Consider the following 20,350-nt stretch of genomic DNA (forward strand, 5'->3'; position numbering starts at 1 on the left):
ATTAGGGCTATATGAATATCATTACCGACCATGTACTTACTCAAGACTGTGGTTGCACCCTTGCAGTGATGTAACTTTACTTGTAAAAACCTTACTCCATGCAGGTCTGTTATTTACGCTTGGGCGGAGGTTCTCGGCATGGATTCCTCCGTCTCCATCGTGGTTCCTGTATCCGTTGGGACTCTCTTGGGGCTTAGCCAGGTGCCTCAGCTTGATGCTACCAAAGTTGAGATATAGCGATTGCTTCGCTTCCCTTACTTTCGGCCATTATTCCTCGTCAATGAGGAAGGTTACAAAGTACCGCTTGTAATTTTTTTCATAGCGAGTACTTTCGATAGGCTGGTGTTATTTTGTACATCCAACCTGTGTAAGAGTACTTTCGGTTCCTAGATAGGACTTGGCATCCAAGCCACCACCTTGTGGTTTTGCTGGTTTCCGTTTTTAGGAGTTTAGCTCCTTTCATAGGGAGTCTCCTTCTCCATCAGGCCGAGAAGCCAGTTTTTGATCGGCTCATCGACGCTGATGATGTGAAGGACTCCCCCCACCATAGCTTGCATCTGCAAGTATGGGCGCTGTCTGCAACTCGCTTTGCAGAGCAGGTATTCTGCTGAGAAACCAGTTCTTTAGAGTGCTGGACTGCTCCTTCGAGATATGTGTTTCGGGGAAACTTCTCGCAGTTATGGTCATTTTGTTCTCTCTTTCCACAATCTCTGTATGAGTTGGTTCCCAGTTTGGGCTCCTGGTATCTTTTTTTTGAATCTTTAGGACCCTGGTGTGCTACCCTCAGAACTGTTTGCGTTCCCTTCTGTTCTGTTGCTAAGGCATTGGTCAAGGGGTTGGATTTCGGTGGCTTTTTAAGCGCGGTTGCCGTTTAGCTTTGCTCCGTTGAGGTGCAAGTGCACGTCGCGGGGATCATTGCGCCATGGGCGGTTTACCGTATATACTTTGAATCAACTCAAACGGGTTTTATACCATCGGTTTCAATTATAATCATCGTTAATCGGTGCTCTATTCCTGGACTTTTTTCTATCCTGCACACGGAGACGCGCCCGACAGGTTAATACTGCAAAATCAATACTGCGGTTTTGGGTGTAAACACCCTTACATGAATTAGCTAAAATCTTCCTAGAGCTACTGATAATTTCCAAAAGTAAAGCGTATATTGTATAGGTCTAGGAAGCACAGGAACCAGTTTATCCCAATAAAGATGCATACCTTTCCATTTCAGGGTTGTATGGAATTTGTTATGGGTTTTACTAGTTTTCACTTTAATAGCCTATGGAGCTTCTTCTAGGATCTGATGAGGTATGGATAAATATTTGTCAGGAAGAGCAGTTGAAAATGTTTGTTATATCTAGAATGAGATAGTGGATGTACCGTGGAGTGTGTGCTTCGGAAATCAAATTGACCGAGAAGGATAGTGTTGGCTTCTAGGTATTTTAGGATATGTCTTTCTATGAATTTTCTTTTAGCTAGAGACGGATAAGCCTATATCTCTTCGGGTCCATGTCAATACACGTTGATGATATTGGCCTACTTAAATAAATTGAAATGGCAAATGGCCGTGCAGGAAGATTGCTTTAGAAATAAGCATTCCTCTTGGTGCTTTTTGTTGACTGAGTCATTTCTATATATACTGAGACGCGGTTTCTTTTTTTCTGGTCACTTCTAAGACGTGAAGGCGTTCGGGGAGAAAGTGTAGAGGAAATGTCAGTAAAGACCTGTTGCTAGGGATCGTAAATGGAAGTTTTTTCTTTTTCTTTAGTAAATCAAGCCTAAAAAGTTGCACATGAATGGTAACCTCGATTATTTTAAGTTGCACCTGCCACATCTTATTTGTATGCTCATCCAGCATGGTCTAGATCCCGAAGTGACCCCTATAGTGAGTAAGTTCTTCATAAGAAGATCGTGTAATCCTGGAAGTATTCCTCATCAACAAGGAGAAATTCGAGTGGTCTCTTCGCACCTTATAGAGCATCAGAGATATCACCTTAACTTAACCACAGATGAGTCGAGAGAATTAGTAATGTCAGGAGATGAAGCGAATAATTTCTTGTAACTACGCGATGCAGTACTAAATTCAACTGGAGGAAGAAAAATGTTGAGGATTCCGGGGCGTTGAGTAAACTCTGCCAAAAAAACTATTTAATTTAGTCAATTATCCTGTACATCATGATTACAAGTACAAATTCCTTATTATTAGACGCCATATACATAAACTTTATAAAGTTCTCATGACAACAACGGGTTATGTTTATCCTCGCAAGACGTGCAGTAAAGAAAGCATCGACTTTCGAAAGTCAATAAAATCAATTTCCCAGGGGAAAAACAATCCCTCGTTCGATGGCAATAAGTCGGAATGGGTCGCGTGACCCGGCCGCATCATCGATCATATAATTTAATTGGCCGCGGTAGAACCGACAAAAGAGCATCGGCACGGTCTCAAAGAGGTTACTTCGCACCCGTGTATCGGGTACTCCTGCGAGCATTGCATGCCGACTTAAGATATTTATTGTTATTGAATAAATTTATATTGGAAATACTACGGGGTTCCCTGTTAAGATGACCTCAGGCTTCGTAGCATCTTATTGTCTATAGTAATTTTCATTTCATGATTTTCCAGAGATACTGTATTGTAATATATGGGGATTTAAGGCAGTAGAAAATGAAACATTCTTCTTTAATAACAGATAAAAAGTATTTATTTTTCAACATGAAAATAGTACATAGTACGGTTGCATCCTTCAAAATATGTTAATACATTCCACCTCGTACAAACCTAGACATGATAATATAATAACAATCTCACTAACCTACTTATACCAATTACTTATTGTAAATACATTATAGTGTACAGTGTGATTTTAATACATAAATGATAACTATAGATACTACAGAAGCCCTAAAAGAATAACAAGATTACAAGACGAGGAAAATAACTTTTAGTTTAATATGGACACAGCATTTTTTCTTTTTTCCACTGCTATTAATATTGAATAAAGAATTAAGCAATTTTATACAAATATTTGAATGCAGTTTACTCTAATACATAAACAAAGGCTCAGAACTTCCTTTACTAACGTCAATAATAAAGCAAACAATGCGGCCATACTCCACGACGTCCTACGTGCAATTAAAGCAGCACAAATCCCACTTCTGGATTCGCCCTGACAGCGTATATCAATTAACGGCGTCCTGTAGTCGTTAAGGAATACTTAACGACGCTTGACCGATGTTGGCCAAACAATGGCCCTTTGCGACATACGTAATCCAATAGGGCAATGACGGAGACAATGGATGGACAATGGTCCGGCACAACGGGAAAGCATTGTGCGTGCCTTTAGGAATAATAATATGAGATGTGCTGTGTGTTCTAGATATTTTAAAAGTGATTGATTTTAGTCGAGCATGCGACGGAAATTTTATGCAAATTAAATGTGATTTAATTACACGTATATGCATTAGATATGTACAGAATATAACATTTTTCTGTCGCGTCATTTATAAGAAAATACTTTTAGTATTAATAATGGTAACAATAATAGTAAAGGATAGGTATCACTCCAAAATGCAATGTATAGGCCATGTATAGCAAACGTTTAAAATGATATATGACAAACGCTGAACGAAGACAACAAAATAATAAAGTGACGATAGAAATTTTTACAAAACCTTCACACAGCACAACAATTAGAAAAATAATAAGTAAAATCTGTATTTTTGTGACGGATTTATAATGAGTTACTTATTTTGTTGGATATTACGTCCCTTGTATTAAAAATCAATTTAGAAAATTGATTTTGAAATTTTTGGTAATTGGACGATTGATTAATAGTCTGTCAAACTATTGTTCAAAAACGGTATTATTTGTGCTCTTATGACGTTTTTAGTAGCTATGTCTGCGGCCTGTATCATATTTTCTGATTCCTGCCAAAGTTTCTTTGATTTTATTGTTTATAACATTGAGTAACTTTTCTTTCTGCAGCATGACTGATACGACTGTTAGATTTAAGAAACGTGGCGCGAATTTAATGTTGCACTCAACCAAAAAACACTGAGAGTCGCGTTTATTATAAGATCTTAGGGAATTTAACTGTAGTTATTTAAGTTTAGTCAATATATCACCGAGTGTCTTAAATTTGTTGTTACCTACACGAAACACGTGTAACCTATTCTTATTATAAATATAAGTTGGACATTCATGTCATTATGTTAATTGGCAAAGACATTTGACACCAATGGCTCACCACATTCTGTTTATATCACCCACGAACTTAATAAATATACCTGGACTGCTAATGCATATGGCCAAAATACCCAAAAAGACCACTGCCTGGTGGCCTCCATGTTTATAGTGGTTGTGTCCTTTTATTGTTGGTCACTCTGAACATTTTTAGTGTTGCCAACAAAAAATTTACTAAATAAGGTAATGAAGTTGACGACGCTGACGTTTGACGTGTGAGTACAGTAGATTGCCTAGTTTTTGGCGATTTGTAAATGACGTTTGGGTATATCGTCTGGAACAGGCGATGTATCTTCCTCCTTAATTCATACGTGAATAATGAATGTATCACCATCTTTATTTAAAAGTATTTGGTTCACTGTTTCCCAAAACCAAATTATTATGAATTGTCTGTCCGTGTTGTTGATGATAGAATAATATATAGCCTCTTTAGTCCACACGTCCAGCCCGCTGTACATTTTTCAAAATACATTAGTACGGGCTCTCGACGACTTAACGTGATTTGGAGCCCGCCATGCACGTGCAGCGGACTGGACGTGCATACGCCAAAAAATATTTTGTTGAAAATATTTGGCAACGTTGGATTTTTTTCAGTTTTGTTTTGACGGAACAGGTGTTGTGTTGTAAATCATGGCGTCGTATCAGAAACTAGGTAACATTTGCATTATTTTCGATTGTTTTGATAAAATACTGATTAAAATCAAATAAATTGACTGCTATTTAGTAAATCAACAAATATACGTACAGAAAATGTAACGTCGCTCTACAGAGTGTTCGGCTTTTGATTTTGTGCAGTATCTTGGACGTCGGGACTGTATTTGATTCAAGTTTTTACTTTTTACCCAAAAATTTTAAATTTTATTGTTGTTATTATTTCGTCTTTTTTTTAAGGTGGTATGCAACCACTGACGGATAAAGATCTTGAAGAGATTATAAATGACAGTGACTTTTACTTGCGCGATGATGATGACGAAATCACCGCCAAAAACAGTGAATGAATTGAGGCAAATGATAATGAAGACGACGAGCCGGCGTCGGCAGACGCAGATTCGGTTTCTGATACCATTGAAGAGAAGTCTGATGACGATAATGTTTCCTTATCCAGAATAAGAAAGTACTAGAGAACTGGAGAACCTGCCAGGAGCAAACAAAAAATAAAACCGCAGAAGTAAAATGGAAAAGAAATGTTTTTGAAAGTCGAGAAGATGTCTACCTTGATCCGGAATGGCAGTTACAAGTATTGAGTGAGTATTGGACACCCCTGAACTATTTTTATGAATACTTTCCAGATTATTTTTGGGAAAATTTATCAGAACAAAGTAATAATTGTGCCATGCAAGCAAATGAAAAAAAACCACTAAAGTCAACAGCCAAATAATATCGAATATTGACTGGAATACATATTTTAATGGGCATTTTTGGACTTCCACGGCTGCGGTTGTATTTTATGAAGGGAATTGAAATATCTTGTATTACTCAGCTATCTAGAGACCATATTTTTAAATTAAGAAATTTTCTACATGTTGTTAACAATTTTAGTGTTTCAAATGAGGTAAAAGTTCAACCTATCATCGATGCGATTCGTGAAAAGTGTATTACTTTACCAAGGAGTAAAGAATTGAGCATCGACGAGCAGACGATCCCCTTCACAGGCACTACTGCTCTCCGACAGTACGTTATTCCATCCCTGGAACTTGGCCTTGTCCTGCCACTGAACTGAGTAGGTGGTTGCACTGGGCAAAGTTGCTGGGAATTTGTTTGGCATTTAAATAGTTTTGGTTTGGTCTGTTTGGTATTTCTGGGTTTATCGCACTCGTGTGTTTGTTTTTTTCGAAGTGCGTTGGTTTTTTCTGTATTGCTGGACTGACCTGACTTCCCTGAAACTTGACCTCTGTTCTGCCACTGAACTGAGTAGGTGGTTGCACTGGGCCAGGCTGCTGGGAATTTATTTGGCGTTTTAAATTATATTTATTATTATCTGCTGAATTGAGTAGGTAGATCAATAATTTTATGTGAATTTATGTATTAAGTTTTAAATCAATTTAATATTTTAATAGTACAGGATGTCTCGCAGTTTTAAGTGTTGTAAAAATAAGCTCTTTTTAAATTATATTTGTATAGTCTGCAACTCTGTTTTTCATCCAAGTTGTTTGGAAAGAATGACAGAAGTGGTAAAAATAGGAGTTTACAAAATTTTATGTTCAGAGCAATGTCAAAATAGTCATAATGAAAAAGAGAGTGAAAATAGGATATATGACGAAAAAATTAAACATTTGCTAAAGGAGCTGGAAGGAAAGGACAGGTATTTAGAGAGACTGCGTAGAAATAGTCAAGTATTTGAGGACGAGGTTTCACAGGCAGAAGCTAATTTTTCTTTGCATATTGCAACTTTAAATGAACAAAATAATGGGTTAAGGAATGAAATTCAGAATCTAAAAACTAAAGAGAAAGAAGTACAGCTACAAGTGGATTCATACACTAGGGTAAATGAGGAACTTTCAGAGAAGTTAAAAGAGCTAAGTGATCTTAATCAAAATTTGATTAATACCATTACAATGCTTGAAAAGGAAACTGAATATCACAAAAACAAGATTAAGAGTATGCAGACAGAGATTGAAAGCCTAAATTGTATTAATACGCACATATTAACATCAATTAAAACTCTTGAAGCGGAGAAGGATATCCTGTCTCTAAATAGAAACGCTAGCAGTAACTTAAAAGATTTGACGACTACAAATCTTCAATCAAAATCTACAAACTGCTTAGCAAAAGCGCATTTCAACCCACGAGCAAAATCAAATGTACTAATTTATGGTGATTCTAGTGCTAGAGGTTTCTCTTCTCTTCTCTCAGGTATTCTGAGCTTGTCATACAACACCTGTGGTTATGTGTTTAGTAATGTTACAGCCCAGACCTTATGTAATTATGCGTTTCCGCTAATTGTTAACTATACGAAGAATGATGTTGTTGTTGTTTGTCTTGATTTTTCTTGTACATTGCCATCTTTTTCCCAAATAAAATCCTTGCTATCAATGGGCAGGATAACTAATGTAATTGTTTGTATTAAATGCAATTTTAATAAGTGCTTAAAAAGCAGATATTACAATACAATTCGTTTTATGAATTTTTTCATCTGTAACCGTAACTTTTCTGTGAGAATAATTACTGATGTCAGACATTTTAGGTACCGTCACTCTGCCAAATCTATGTGCAAACTTTTATCTTTATATGTTAAAAATACTTTTCTGTCATCCAAATTAGTATTAGCATCTTTAGGTATTAGCAATAGTGGGATAAACAGCGATACACCCTTGATCGAAGATAGGTCTTCGGTTACGCCTCAACTAGACCAATCTATAGACACCCTTGCTATTGGATCTTCTGTTTTAATAGAAACTCCCACCATAATCAAGTTTCCCTAGCATTTCTTAATGTTCAATCTGTGTGTTCAAAAGTTAGCGAATTTGAACTATTTTTAGAATCGGTTAACGTTCCTAGTGTATTAATTCTTGTTGAACACTGGTTGAGGTCTGACGAGCCTATTGATATCCCTGGTTATGTACTAATTTCCGAATTTTCACTCAAGCAATATACACATGGTGGTACATTATGTTAGAGAAAGCTTTTTTAACTAAATTTGTGTTTATTACTATTGACAGATTTGATCATCTATTGATTGAAAAGTTGTGCGAGTTCTCTATTGTATTTAGCAGTAAGTTAAATTTGTATATTTTAGGATTATATCGATCTCCATCTGGTAATTTAGATTTGTTTTTAGAAAGGTTGGAGATCCTCTTAAATGAAATTTCGGTTAATGCGATGTTGATTCTGACTGGCGATCTTAATGTAAATTTTTTAGACAAATCTAATGGATCAAATCGAATGCTTTTTAATCTGTTAAACTCATTTAATTTTAAGATGCACGTGGATCAGCCAACCCGGATTTCAGCATTTTCTTCCTGACTAATAGATTACTTCTGTACGAATTTTAACCAACACGAAAATCAGTGTACAACAATCAATGCCGGTTTGTCTGACCATGAGGCAATAGTGGGATTAGTAAAGCTTAATAGTAACGCTAATGAGAATAAGTTTGCACGCGATAGACTTTATGCTAGAGCTAATTTCCGCAAATTCTCTTTGCTTTGCAATATGTCAAGTTGGAATAATGTATTGACTACTGTTAACCCACTGCATAGCTTTCATCAAATAGTATTAAACAATTTTAACACTGCTTTTCCTGTTGTCAATATTAAGAAACGAAATAGAAAACCTTGGTATACTAAGGGTTTACGGGTATCTGGGAAAAATATGCGCTCTCTTTTTTACATTAGGAAATACGCTATGAATAATGCAACATTTTTAAATTATTATAACAGATACCGCAAGATTTACAGAAACTCAATAAAAATGGCTAAGTGGACCTACTTTCAAAGGAGGATAAATAATTCCTCCAACAGAGCAAAAGAGTCTTGGAAGATTTTAAATGAGCTAAGGGGCAAAAATAATGTCTTGGTTATTCCAAGTACCTTAGATTCCAATGTCCTCAATTCCTTCTACTGTGATATTGCTAGTAACCTTGCAGCCAATCTCTCACAAAAAATAGATCCCAGAAGCTATCTCAGCAATGTGGTAGTAGCCGAATCTTTCTTTTTTGCCCCCACAAGTGTAGAAGAGCTTAAACAGTTAATGGTTAATATTAAGAATAAGAGTTCATCAGGTTGGGATGGGCTTTCTCTTAAAATATTTTCTACTTTACCTCTTGTTGCTTTGCAAGTCTTGGTCGAGTCAATTAACTTTTCATTTATGTCTGGAGTTTTCTCAGAGTGCTTAAAAAGAGCAATGATTGTTCCTCTCGTACAAAGGTGGCGATCGCGACTGTCCTTCTAACTTTAGACCTATAGCGTTATTGCCTACTTTAGCCAAGATAGTGAAATGGCTCGTTAAGGTGAGGATGCTTTCATTTTTAAATAGGTTTGGCCTATTGAGTCTTCAGCAGTTTGGCTTTTGTGAGTCTGTGAGCACAAATGATGCTATCTTTAGCTTTCTAGAGCACCTGTACAACCGACTGAATGTTGGTGAAGTTGCAGCAGCGGTATTCTTTGACTTGTCCAAGGCATTTGACTGCGTGAGTCACAGAGTGCTGCTGGTGAAACTGGAGCTCTATGGTTTCAGAGGAACTGCCCTTGAGTGGTTTCGTTCCTACTTATCAAATCGTGTCCAGGCTGTCAAATTTAATGATGGTATCTCTAAGGAACTTAATATAAATGTGGGTGTTCCGCAAGGATCAGTACTTGGTCCTTTACTTTTTCTCATTTATGTGAACGATCTGCCACAACTGCAGGTAACTGGCAAATTTACATTGTTTGCCGACGATACCACCGTCCTCTGGCACGACTCTGATGTGTCTCAAATGGAGGCCAATATACGTGCAGATTTGTTAAAAATAAAAGACTGGTGTGATGCAAATTTTTTAACATTTAATGTTTCTAAAACAAATATCCTTAATTTTAAATGTATTACAAATGATATATGTTTAAATATCGAAGCCATCACCATGCCACCGTTCAGTAAGTTTTTGGGTCTTTCCATAGACAAGTTCCTTAAATTTGAAGACCATATTGTGAATGTATGTAGAAAAGTCTCATCAGGCTGCTACGCCCTAAGGGTTATTGCCACCAGTCTTAATTTCTCCATCGTCAGATCTGCATACTTCGCGATTATCGAGTCACACCTTCGATATGGAATTTGCTTTTGGGGTTCATGTTCAAATTCACTTTTTAGTTTCAGTGTTTGTACTCCAGAAAAGGGCCATTAGATATCTATGTGGGGCCAAGCCTCGTGACTCATGTCGCCCGCTTTTTGTAAGTCATAATATTTTAACCCTGTGTTGTATCTTTATTTTGGAAACAGTTTGCTTAGTTTTTAGAAAATATAAACAAGAACTCCACTTAGGAAGCCACTATAATACGCGACAAAATTATTTGTTGAGGCTACCCATTCCTCATTTTGAACTTGTCCGTAGCTCTATCATATATGGAGGTAGAAAGCTGTTTAATAAACTTCCACTAGAAATAAGACAACTTAAGACTGAAAAAAGCCTACGTACAAGGACGAAAATATTCCTTGCTAGTAAAGCGTACTATAGTTTAAGTGAATTTTTTAATGATTAGCATTTAAGTATTTTTCAAAGTTTTATATAATTTTATTTTATTTTAAATTATGTTCTTGTTTTTATTCCTTTAATGTACAGTCTATTGGCTTTGTCTACAACTTCTATGTTTATATTGACAATAGAGCATTTTTGAGTTGAGTTGAGTTAAAAACAGAAAGACACAAATAAAGAGGGCAGAACAGTCTGCCACCCAAGATGGCCGATTGATTCTGATTAACTAATTTTTGACGTACATCAAATATGACAATAGTGACGTTAATGACATTTAAGCTGTCGTATTTGACGATTATCTTTTTTAAGTTCTCTTTGGGTGGAAAACAAGCCAAGCCTCATGATTTTCTTCCAATTTAAAGTTTTTGAGTAATTTTATAGCTTTTTGTACTATTTTTGAGTCATGGGTTGATAAATTATTTTACAAACGTGCCAACATCGAATTATCCTTACAAAAATCTTGGAGAAAGATCTGCCATGTAAGTCGGACTAAAAATGTCACCAATTATCGAGTTGCTCCAAACACTTTTGATGGGATGCTGGAGTAGAAATGATATTCGCATGGAGTAGAAACACCACCTATTTGTTCAGTTTAAAGAAAATGATGACACATTCAGATTGACATATCCTTCTCAAAAACTGATTTGCCTAATCAACTTAATCCACCTTAAGTTATACACATTTTTGGATAACCATGGTCCTTAAGTCAATTTAGAGAAAAAGTTTTGGCTGATTTGGTTTATTAAATGTTTTTAAGGGTTTCTTTTTGTTACCAGCATGACATTGTAAAACAAATTGTTTAAGGGAAGGTATAAGTAGGTAATTTCTTATTTTTAAAAAGTCGATTCAGCTTTTTGAATATCGCTGAATTTAAATTATTGTAATTATCGTTTAAATATTTTTTAAATACCTAAAATATTTTGATAGTAAATGCTATGCTTTTTACAGTCCTATTTTATTTACTGACCTATAATTAAAATCATACGTCATAATCATATGACCTATTATCAAATCAGCTCAAAATAGAGATTTCTCAATGGAAACACAGAACACCAAATAAAATGTCACCAACGGTGAAAACTACTTTCGAAGTTTCGAGAGGCATCGAACCACTAAGAGCCATCCTGCTTCAAAAAATAATTGGTTGAAAGTGAAGAAACACTAATAAATTTCAGTGTTTGGTGTTAATTTAACTAAAAAGGTGCTGGCGGAGAGAGATGATACTAGATTTATTTGACGACTTAATCTCTCTCCGTCACAGCGGAAAGCACGGTTCTTTTTTGACAGACGCAGGAGCTGGAAAGACCCCCCAGAAGCATCGCGGAACTGCTCAAGTAGTAGTCCAAAAGACGTCCGGGCGCAAGACCGGAGATTGAGGAACTTCTCTCGTTATTCTATAGGTTTAGCCGCTATGGGCCCAACCAAAACCCGTATATAGATCACTAATAAGCAAACCATAGAGTGCCTAGTAGAAAATACAAATACGGGACAAATCGGAATAATTCGACACGCGGCGCCACTGGCGTCCGCTTTAGTAAGCCGGTTGACCAATTCAATTGTCGTGAAATCTTCTCCATGCACAGTATATTGTAAACAATAACAAACAATTAAAGTGGTGATAACATTGATAGTGGTTCAATGAAAAATATTGGCGATTTTCATTAAAAATCAAAGGCAATTGTAATTATAGTGGGTGTCTCAGTCAGCAATCGCGTACTTATAAAGTTTTGAAAGAAAAATTTATAACAAGTTCATTTTTAAATATCTTAACGAAAGGAATAAAAGTTAGGATTCTCCAGATTCCGTCTAAAGCGTAATTAATCCTGTAACAAATAACATAAATTTTGTATTCGGGGCGCATTAAAAATTTAATTACTCGACCAAGGCACACCTTTTAGATTAATATACTAAGGCACATGTTTTTAGCCCCTCGGAGTGTCGCTGACACCGCCCTCTAGGATGTACACAAAAATTACCATTGAACTCGAATTTCTCAAAAACACCCTACTGCCAAATTTTATGCTGATATGCTACTTTTTGAAATCTGCTCTGTATCTTATTATAGGTTTTCGGACTAGAATCATTAGGTCAAATCGTTATATTTTTGAGCAAAGAATATGTTGTTGCTCTGAGTCCACTAAGTTATGCGACATCCTGTATATGTCTATAGATTAGAAGGGATATTATACTGGAAGCTAGACAAGAGCTAGCTGCACTAATGCTGTATGCTAGTCACCAAGCATATAGCATTAAACCTAGCTAATATGTTTTAATAAATACTAAACGAGATCATGATTAAATTCTTAGCATTGCCGTCCTGATCTGATGTAAATAATATACGTGATGTAAATGGTTCGAGTTAATGGAGGAAAAAAACAGCACTGTCATCGTCGGCATAAAAACGTCATTAATCGGCCATTTAGTGCGTGTTCGAGCTCGGGCGGCGGCGGCGACCACTTTTAAAACAAAAGACGAGCGCCCCGTCGCCCTCCGCCGCCACCCACGGCGCCATCGTCTTAAGACAAATGAACGTATGGTCGCGACGATCTCTATGGTACGTATGCATCGTTAGACATACTTAAAAAAAAGTATGTTTGGTTTTTAAGATTCAGTTTCTAGGCTATTTCAGAAAATTTTATTATCAGAGTGAATAATTAACTAAAGTCGAATTTAGACTTTACTTTAGATAAGCTTTGCAGATGATAGATGTATAATGAAAGTTGAGATTGAAAAAAGAAACAATTTCCATTTTTCCTGATATACTTAGTTCCATCGTCGTTTAAAAATGGCAAATACGATTTTGAGTATCGGCATATACTTAATAAGTATAGCCTTGCTAGTAAAATGTGCGCGTCGTCGGTAGCAAGTAAGGCTGTGGATTAAACAGCGGTAACAACTGGAAGCATTGACTCAGCCGTTAGTCGAGGTTGCAAAAGAAGATCCAGAAAGCTATCAGAACAATTTAATATCGAGTGAGGCTCAATTTAATTTTCTCTTGGAAATGGTTGATTTTTTCATTCTTAGAAATGACACATGTTGCTGCTCTCAAGCATTGTTCTTAAAACTAAAATTGTAAGTTACACTTTATTACCGTCCTATTGAAACATATATTAAGAATTTAAGTGCTTTGTATGGAATACCGACTAATACACTTCATGAAGTTCTAGCAGAATCTATTCAGTAGTAGTAGTGAGGGAACAGAACCAACCCAACCCAACCCCTGAAACTTATATTACATTACCGCGCCCGTCCTCCTAATTAAGAAGAGCCTTCTCTGTTAAGGTCCTTTCTAGCTCATCCTTCGCATTTCGCATTCTCCTATAAAAAGATACGCCGTTTCCTGCGTCATGCCACTACTAGGACACCGCGGAATGGGCACTAGGCCTAAGATATAAAGATGTCACTTAAGTATTTTGTCACAGTGCCTCATAGAAAGATTGGAAGTGGTTGAGCACTATAGGGCGTTAAGCTTCGTTCAGAGTGAGAGCGTCGGGCGTAGCGTGGCGTCGTGCGTTTCATCGAGTCGAGCGTCGCGCAGCCTTTCGTTGCGCCAAGACATTCATAGTCACAGCGTGACCTTTTAGACTTTGTTGAACGAAGTGGTTTAAAATTCAATTCACAAAATGGCCCCGAGAAAAGCGGTTCGTTTGTGTCAGTTGATATTGTTGGAGACACCATATTTTAGATTGAAGAGAAGAAAAGTTGGAATTCACCCCATAAATAGGGGAAGACCTGGTGAATTTCATCATTTGTATCGCGAGGCAAGGATGTATTGAGATCGATTTTTCAATTATCTAAGCATGTCCGTAAGAACCTTTAAATATTTGTTGGGAAAGTTTAGCCACCGTTCAATCTGGGAAAAATTGGTACCAATTTTGTGAACAACAGATTTATTTTACCTGTTAAACGAGTTGTTATTACCATAAGGTAAGAAAAAATATTTATTACAAGTTTTTTATTGCAAGAGATAAAAATAAATACTACCTATCATAAAAACACATATTCAATTATAAAAATACATATTTTATCGTTGATCCACTACTTTGAGTGATAAGGGCTAGAGTGATAACAAGTGATGTTGGTTAGGGTTTTGAAGAGGGAAAAAGTCTTGGGAACCAAAGTTTTGTGGTGGTAAAAATTGATTAGAGTTAGGGTTTCGTAAAGATAACAAATGATGTTGGTTAGAATTTTGAGGAGGGAACAAGTCCTGGGGACTAGAGTTATTATTTTATTATTTTATTATTATTTTGAGTCGTTGTTGCTTCAGGCATTCTAATTTATTTTCTGCGGATTCCAGTTCATCTGAGATAATGTTTTGAATTTTATTTGAAGCTTCTGTATTGGACTAAATTTCCTCATATAGGGTATTAAGCTCTTGAAAAACAACAACTCTTCACTGTCTGTCTCATCTGCATCATTTCTCAAATGCTGTGTTAATAAGTTCAACTTTTTATTTTTAATTTCTATGAAGTTTTCGTCTCTTATGTCACCTATTCTTTTTCTGTTTTTTCTTTTCCGCGCAAATTGGAAAATTAAAGATAAAGCAGATGAAAATGATATTCCTCTTTCTTCACCTTCACTGATGACGAAATCATGAAATTTAGATTTTTCAATTAATTATTTAATAACTACGTGTTTACTTTTGAAACCCCATAACTTTCATAAGTTTATGTTGTTTAATCAGTTAGCAGCCCATCAGAGCAAACTTTTTGCCTTCAATTTTCTCGAAAACCATCGTTCTGGGCGATGTGCAACAAGAGTACCTTTTTTGTAGGAAAAAGTATGTAGTTTTTAAAAAATGAACCCACGTTGCGAAGAAAATAACCTAAAAAAAGTTATTTACGAATTAACCCCCTACCCTTGCAAAAACTACCCTTTCCGATTTTCCAAATTATTTTTCAGTATCACCATTTGATTTTGGGTCAAAATTTATGGCAGAGGATTTTTTTTCGAAATTTTATCTCGTTTTTTAAGCCTACAATTTCAAAAAACCGTTTTTTAAATTTACCCTTTCAGTGCCCCTAACTCCCTTAATATGCATTTTCCACCCTATAGTTATAGGAACTTTTTTTAAAATTTTTAGGAGTACTATCACCCCCCGAATTTTTTTACACCATTTCAATGACACCCTGTATATTCAGATTGTAAATAGAAAAGAGAGTAAATAATATAGTAGATTATATATAATATAGTAGAACATATAGTAGATTGTAAATAGAAAAATGTTTTTTTAAATCATTTCTAAGTAAATTACAATTTTTTTTTAGGTTTCTTGCAACTGGAACTACTATAAACTATTATAAACATTTGGCACACGAATTTAGAATCGAATATTCAACAGTCTCCATAATAGTGAAAAAAACATGTTCAATTATTTGGGAAGAACTAGTAGAAACTTATATGTAAATTTGCACCCAACAACAACTAAAGACGATCGTCGAGGAATACAGTACGCTATGGAACTTTTCGAATTGTTTTGGATCCGGATTGACGGGAGTCATTGCCGCATTAGATGTCGACCTAATAGTGGCACGACCTATTTCAATTATTTAAAATATTATTCGATAGGATTGCAAGAGGTTGCAGATGCCAATAAAAAATTTATGACTATTGGAGTGGGTTCGCGTGAATCAGAAAGTTATGGGGAAGTTTATCCTTTAAAGAAATGCTTGATGAGACCATATTCGCGTCCCAAAAATGCAATTTTAGAAAATGATAAGCAAAATTTTAACAATCGCTTATCACTTGCTAGAAAATGCATTGAAAATGCATTTGGTATTTTATATAAAAAATGTCGAATCTTTGACTCAAACATTTTACTTAAACGAGAAACAGCTATAATTGTTATATCAGATGCGCATGCATAGTACACAACTTGATTACAGACTTTATGGAAATTCTGATTTCGACTATGTTCATGTCGTCAAAAATGCTGCTCCTGCTTAGAGACAAGACAACGTAAATTTAAATGTAAGAAACAACAGAAAATCTAAACTTGCTACTGGAATTTGCGATTCATTCAAAGACTATTTTTGTAATAACCCTACTTAAATAAGTTATTACTGCCATTATTTATTAAATAACAAATCAAAATGAATTGTGGATTGAAAATATTTTATCAACAACTTGTTTATACTTGTATGTTATTATTAATATTATACTTACTTGAAATACCCTCAAGTTTCTATTCTTGTACGATGCCAATTCTTTAATAGACGCAACGCTCGAAGCGGCGCGACGCTACGCGACGCATAACGCTCCCCCCCTGAACAGACCTTTATAGGGATATTTTTATTGGTTCCACAATAATAAGCTACCAAACTCACTTTTTTAGGACAATCTGACCCTGCTATTCCGCATTTGTGGGTTCTGTGCCCACGGTCGTCAAGATGGCAAATGAAAAGTGGTAAAATTCTCTCAGAGATAAAATAATTTAAAAGGTTCCTCAGGTCTTGAGATTATTATTTTTTTTGAAGAGTACTTCAATCAGATATACACTGACAAGATCTGTACTACATCCAATAACTCTATAAATTTGTCTGTTACGCACAGTCCAAAAGCTTGTATTTTTATCTTTTGTTTCTCCAAATATTATAAGGTACTGCAACTTTATTTTGTAAATCTCTTTTCGTAATTGTCAACCAATCTCTTAAAATTTTTTCCAAGGATATTGGGCTCTATTCTCAAGTTTTTTGATAGCTCAATTTATGACTTACCCATCTACTAGTTTGAATGTTATTTTATTGGTTAGCAAATATAGTGTTCTTGCAAACCAATTCAACTCAGTTGTTTTCATACTTCAACAATCCACACATCAACCCATTTCACTCATCTAAATTTACACTTTTTGATGTTTACCGATGATTTAATGGCAGTCTGACTTAAAATGCCTTGGACTTTGGTGTAATTCTAACGAATCAAATTGAATTAAAATTGTTTATTTATGCTAATAATGTTAATACTCCTGAGGAAGTATCCATTCTGTGCCTCGTAAGATTAGAATGCTATCTTGGTGAGTCCCAATATTTGGCTAATCTCTCTGGTCTGGACTATAGTCAAGACTGCCCTACCTACACCGCACAGCTCTTCTTTATAATCCAAAAATGTGAGATTCTTTAGGAGATGGTAGTATAATATATATCAAATGCGAATTGATTCCAAATCAATACGAACTCAGTATCAGTTAGAAAAACCAGTATCAGTTAGAGCAACGTGTACTGCCCCGAAATGTGAACGTAGCACGCGTGAGTGCTGAGCACTTCTCAATTATGCGATCAGTAGTTTTTTTTCCTCCTTTAAACACTATGTGTGCAGATGGTATTTAAGTGATTTTAATTGAGTGGTGAAGTTTCAAATTGAGAGACACGTCAGCTGTTTGTTCTTTTTATTTCCAACAAAACCATCCTTTTACGACCCTCAATAAACCTTAGAAATATTATCAGTTTGATTCACAAAAAGTGGATATTTTAATCTTTTTTTGTGCTTCTACTACATTTCATTTCTCAAATATGACTTATTTAGATTCCACATACACGTATCAAGTGGTGTTATAAAAAATAAAAATTCTGAACGCAAAGTTTTAAAGTAATATATTCCACTTAGTAAGTGTTATATTAGACACAATTTTTATATCTTTATATTTCTATCTTTACCTTTGCGGCATGCCTGTACTAATACTGTTATTTTTACGACAGAATGGTGTTTTGAAGATTTAAATTTACGTGAGCTGGTTTAAGTGACCATAGATAGAGGCAAGCACTTCCATTAAATACACTGGTTATATCGTTCAAAATGATGAAAACCGTATTTTAATTTAATAAACTAATAAAAAATAAAATGAACAAACAATAAATAGCCTACATTTAATAAGTATGTAGCACTCAACCAATATTTCCGTTTTCTCCCTCGTATATACTAACAGTACCCATCAATTTTTAATATTCGTAAATTTGATAATTCGCCTCGCCATCTGCTCTGTCATCAGGCTAATCGCATGGTTTTCTTTCTGTTTTATCCTCTTTGTGTGCAGCAATTTACATTTAAAAAGGTGAACCCACAAGATCGGTAAAATATGAAGAAAATTGATGATTATCGAACAGTTTGCGAACGACAATGGGGCTGGTTAGACTGAATAGAGCAAGGGATATCGATTATTACAGGCAACTGTTTTGTGGTGACCTGGTCTGTTTTCGAAGATTTTTCTGCGGTTTTGGTGATTTTGTTTTTCAATTTCTATTTTCATCCTTATTATATATATCTTGTTGATTCCTTGCTAAGTAGTAGCATCTTTATTGTTTATTTAGGTGTGAATTTAAGCACTTGATAGACGTACACACTAAGCATAATTACTTAAAAATTATAATTACTAAACGACGGACAAGATCTTTTCTAAATTCCGGAGAACAGCTTTTAAGACCATTACACTGCCCCATTAAAAAGCTCATTTCGTCCCAAAATGATTCCAAAGATGGTGAATGACAATATCTGTAGAAGGTTTTCTTATTGCAACATGACCTTTTGTAGCAGAAACAATCATCGCTTTTCTTTAGAGAATGAGAATACCAACACACCAGAACTTGCACGCGTGTAAGCCCAAAACTACTTCTAACATATGGCGAATCATCCTCCACTCCAAGTTATCGAGTTCGCACATATTATGCCAGCTTGGAAATTGCCAGGCTTCTCGGATACTTGTGAAGCAACTGCTTTTTTGGAGAACACAAATCATTTTAAATATCCTTATAGATTAGCTTCTGATGTGAGGCCTCTTTGATAACCAGGTTAAAAAACCTTTCTTACAGTCCGTTCATCCCACACCTTAAGTGCTTGCTTAGTTCTATGGTTAAAGGGATGCAGTTCTTGTATTTTTCTGACCTTTCTGCGGAAAACCTAAGCTATCCCTCTATACACTTGCAAATCCTTTGCCACAAAATTACTTTAGGCGTAACCTAACCACTTGAATCTCGCTCCCATTAATGCTCACATGGCTTAGGATTAGTGGCTCTTTAAGTGAAGTCGGAGCTTGGGGCTCTAGTTCGTCTTTCTTCAACCAATAATTTTTGCTATCGTTCTCAGATGCGTCATCATCAAAAGTTGATCTGCTAATTGCTTGTAGTTCAGATTCGGCTTCTTGTACCTTGCCTATTTGTGGTCTATCTGTGACTTCAGAAGAAGCAAGTCTGAGTTACTAGAAACATCAGTATTTCCAGTGCAAGCAAAGGATTTGTCGCAAGTTTAGAATAAGCAGAGACGAAAAGATTTGCCATATCTTTTAGGGCATTTAGAATTTACTGCTCGAACGCACTGTTGAAAACCCGAATGATAAAAGAGCTTTAAAAGAGGGCGAAAGAAAAAAATTCGCTGAAGATGAAACACAAGAAATTTATTTTTTAATTGAAATTAATTTTCCATGTAAAATTAATTGGATTTCCAGTACATATCTTCCCAAAAAGACATAAACTGCCAGAGCATACTCAGCTGGAGCCAGTAAAAGCCGTAAAGGACTTACTACACTTCAAAGGTCACGTAAAACCGATTCATTCGGCCATTAAAATGATGAGCCATGCATTTATCCAATGTTAAATACAGGCATAGTTTAGTAGTCTTGGTAGTTTTTATAATTTCGAGCCAGTCAGGTAAAATGAAGGAATCGAGCTTTACCTCCTGATGGCTTTTATATCCTATAAAGGACATCGTTGATGAGTTCCAAAACTTTGCATGGCCCAATCCAGGATTTTCTATGAAAAAATCATAAAAATATTAATAAGATAACTAATTTTATATTTTTAATTTAGTATCTATATCTGTAGTTCATCTACAAGCATCAAGAATACAAACGTATCATAGGTACCAATTCCTTTATCTGCAATTCCTGCTGTCCTTGCTGAATTAACGACATTATAAAAATTAAATAAAAAATTCATGAAATATAAGCTAGACGT

General features: G+C 35.6%; 1 long non-coding RNA gene across 2 annotated transcripts in view; it reads left to right on the forward strand.

The window, feature by feature from the left end:
• The first annotated feature begins 482 nt into the window (after window positions 1-482).
• LOC126738434 (uncharacterized) overlaps window positions 483-20,350 on the forward strand; it is a 41,745-nt gene continuing 21,877 nt past the window's right edge. For both annotated transcript variants that reach the window (XR_007661338.1, XR_007661339.1), the window contains exon 1: window positions 483-5,487. This is a non-coding gene — a long non-coding RNA (uncharacterized LOC126738434). The remainder of the gene's footprint in view (window positions 5,488-20,350) is intronic.

Source organism: Anthonomus grandis, chromosome 7, assembly GCF_022605725.1.
Source record: "Anthonomus grandis grandis chromosome 7, icAntGran1.3, whole genome shotgun sequence".
In the NCBI taxonomy this organism is placed as follows: domain Eukaryota; kingdom Metazoa; phylum Arthropoda; class Insecta; order Coleoptera; family Curculionidae; genus Anthonomus; species Anthonomus grandis.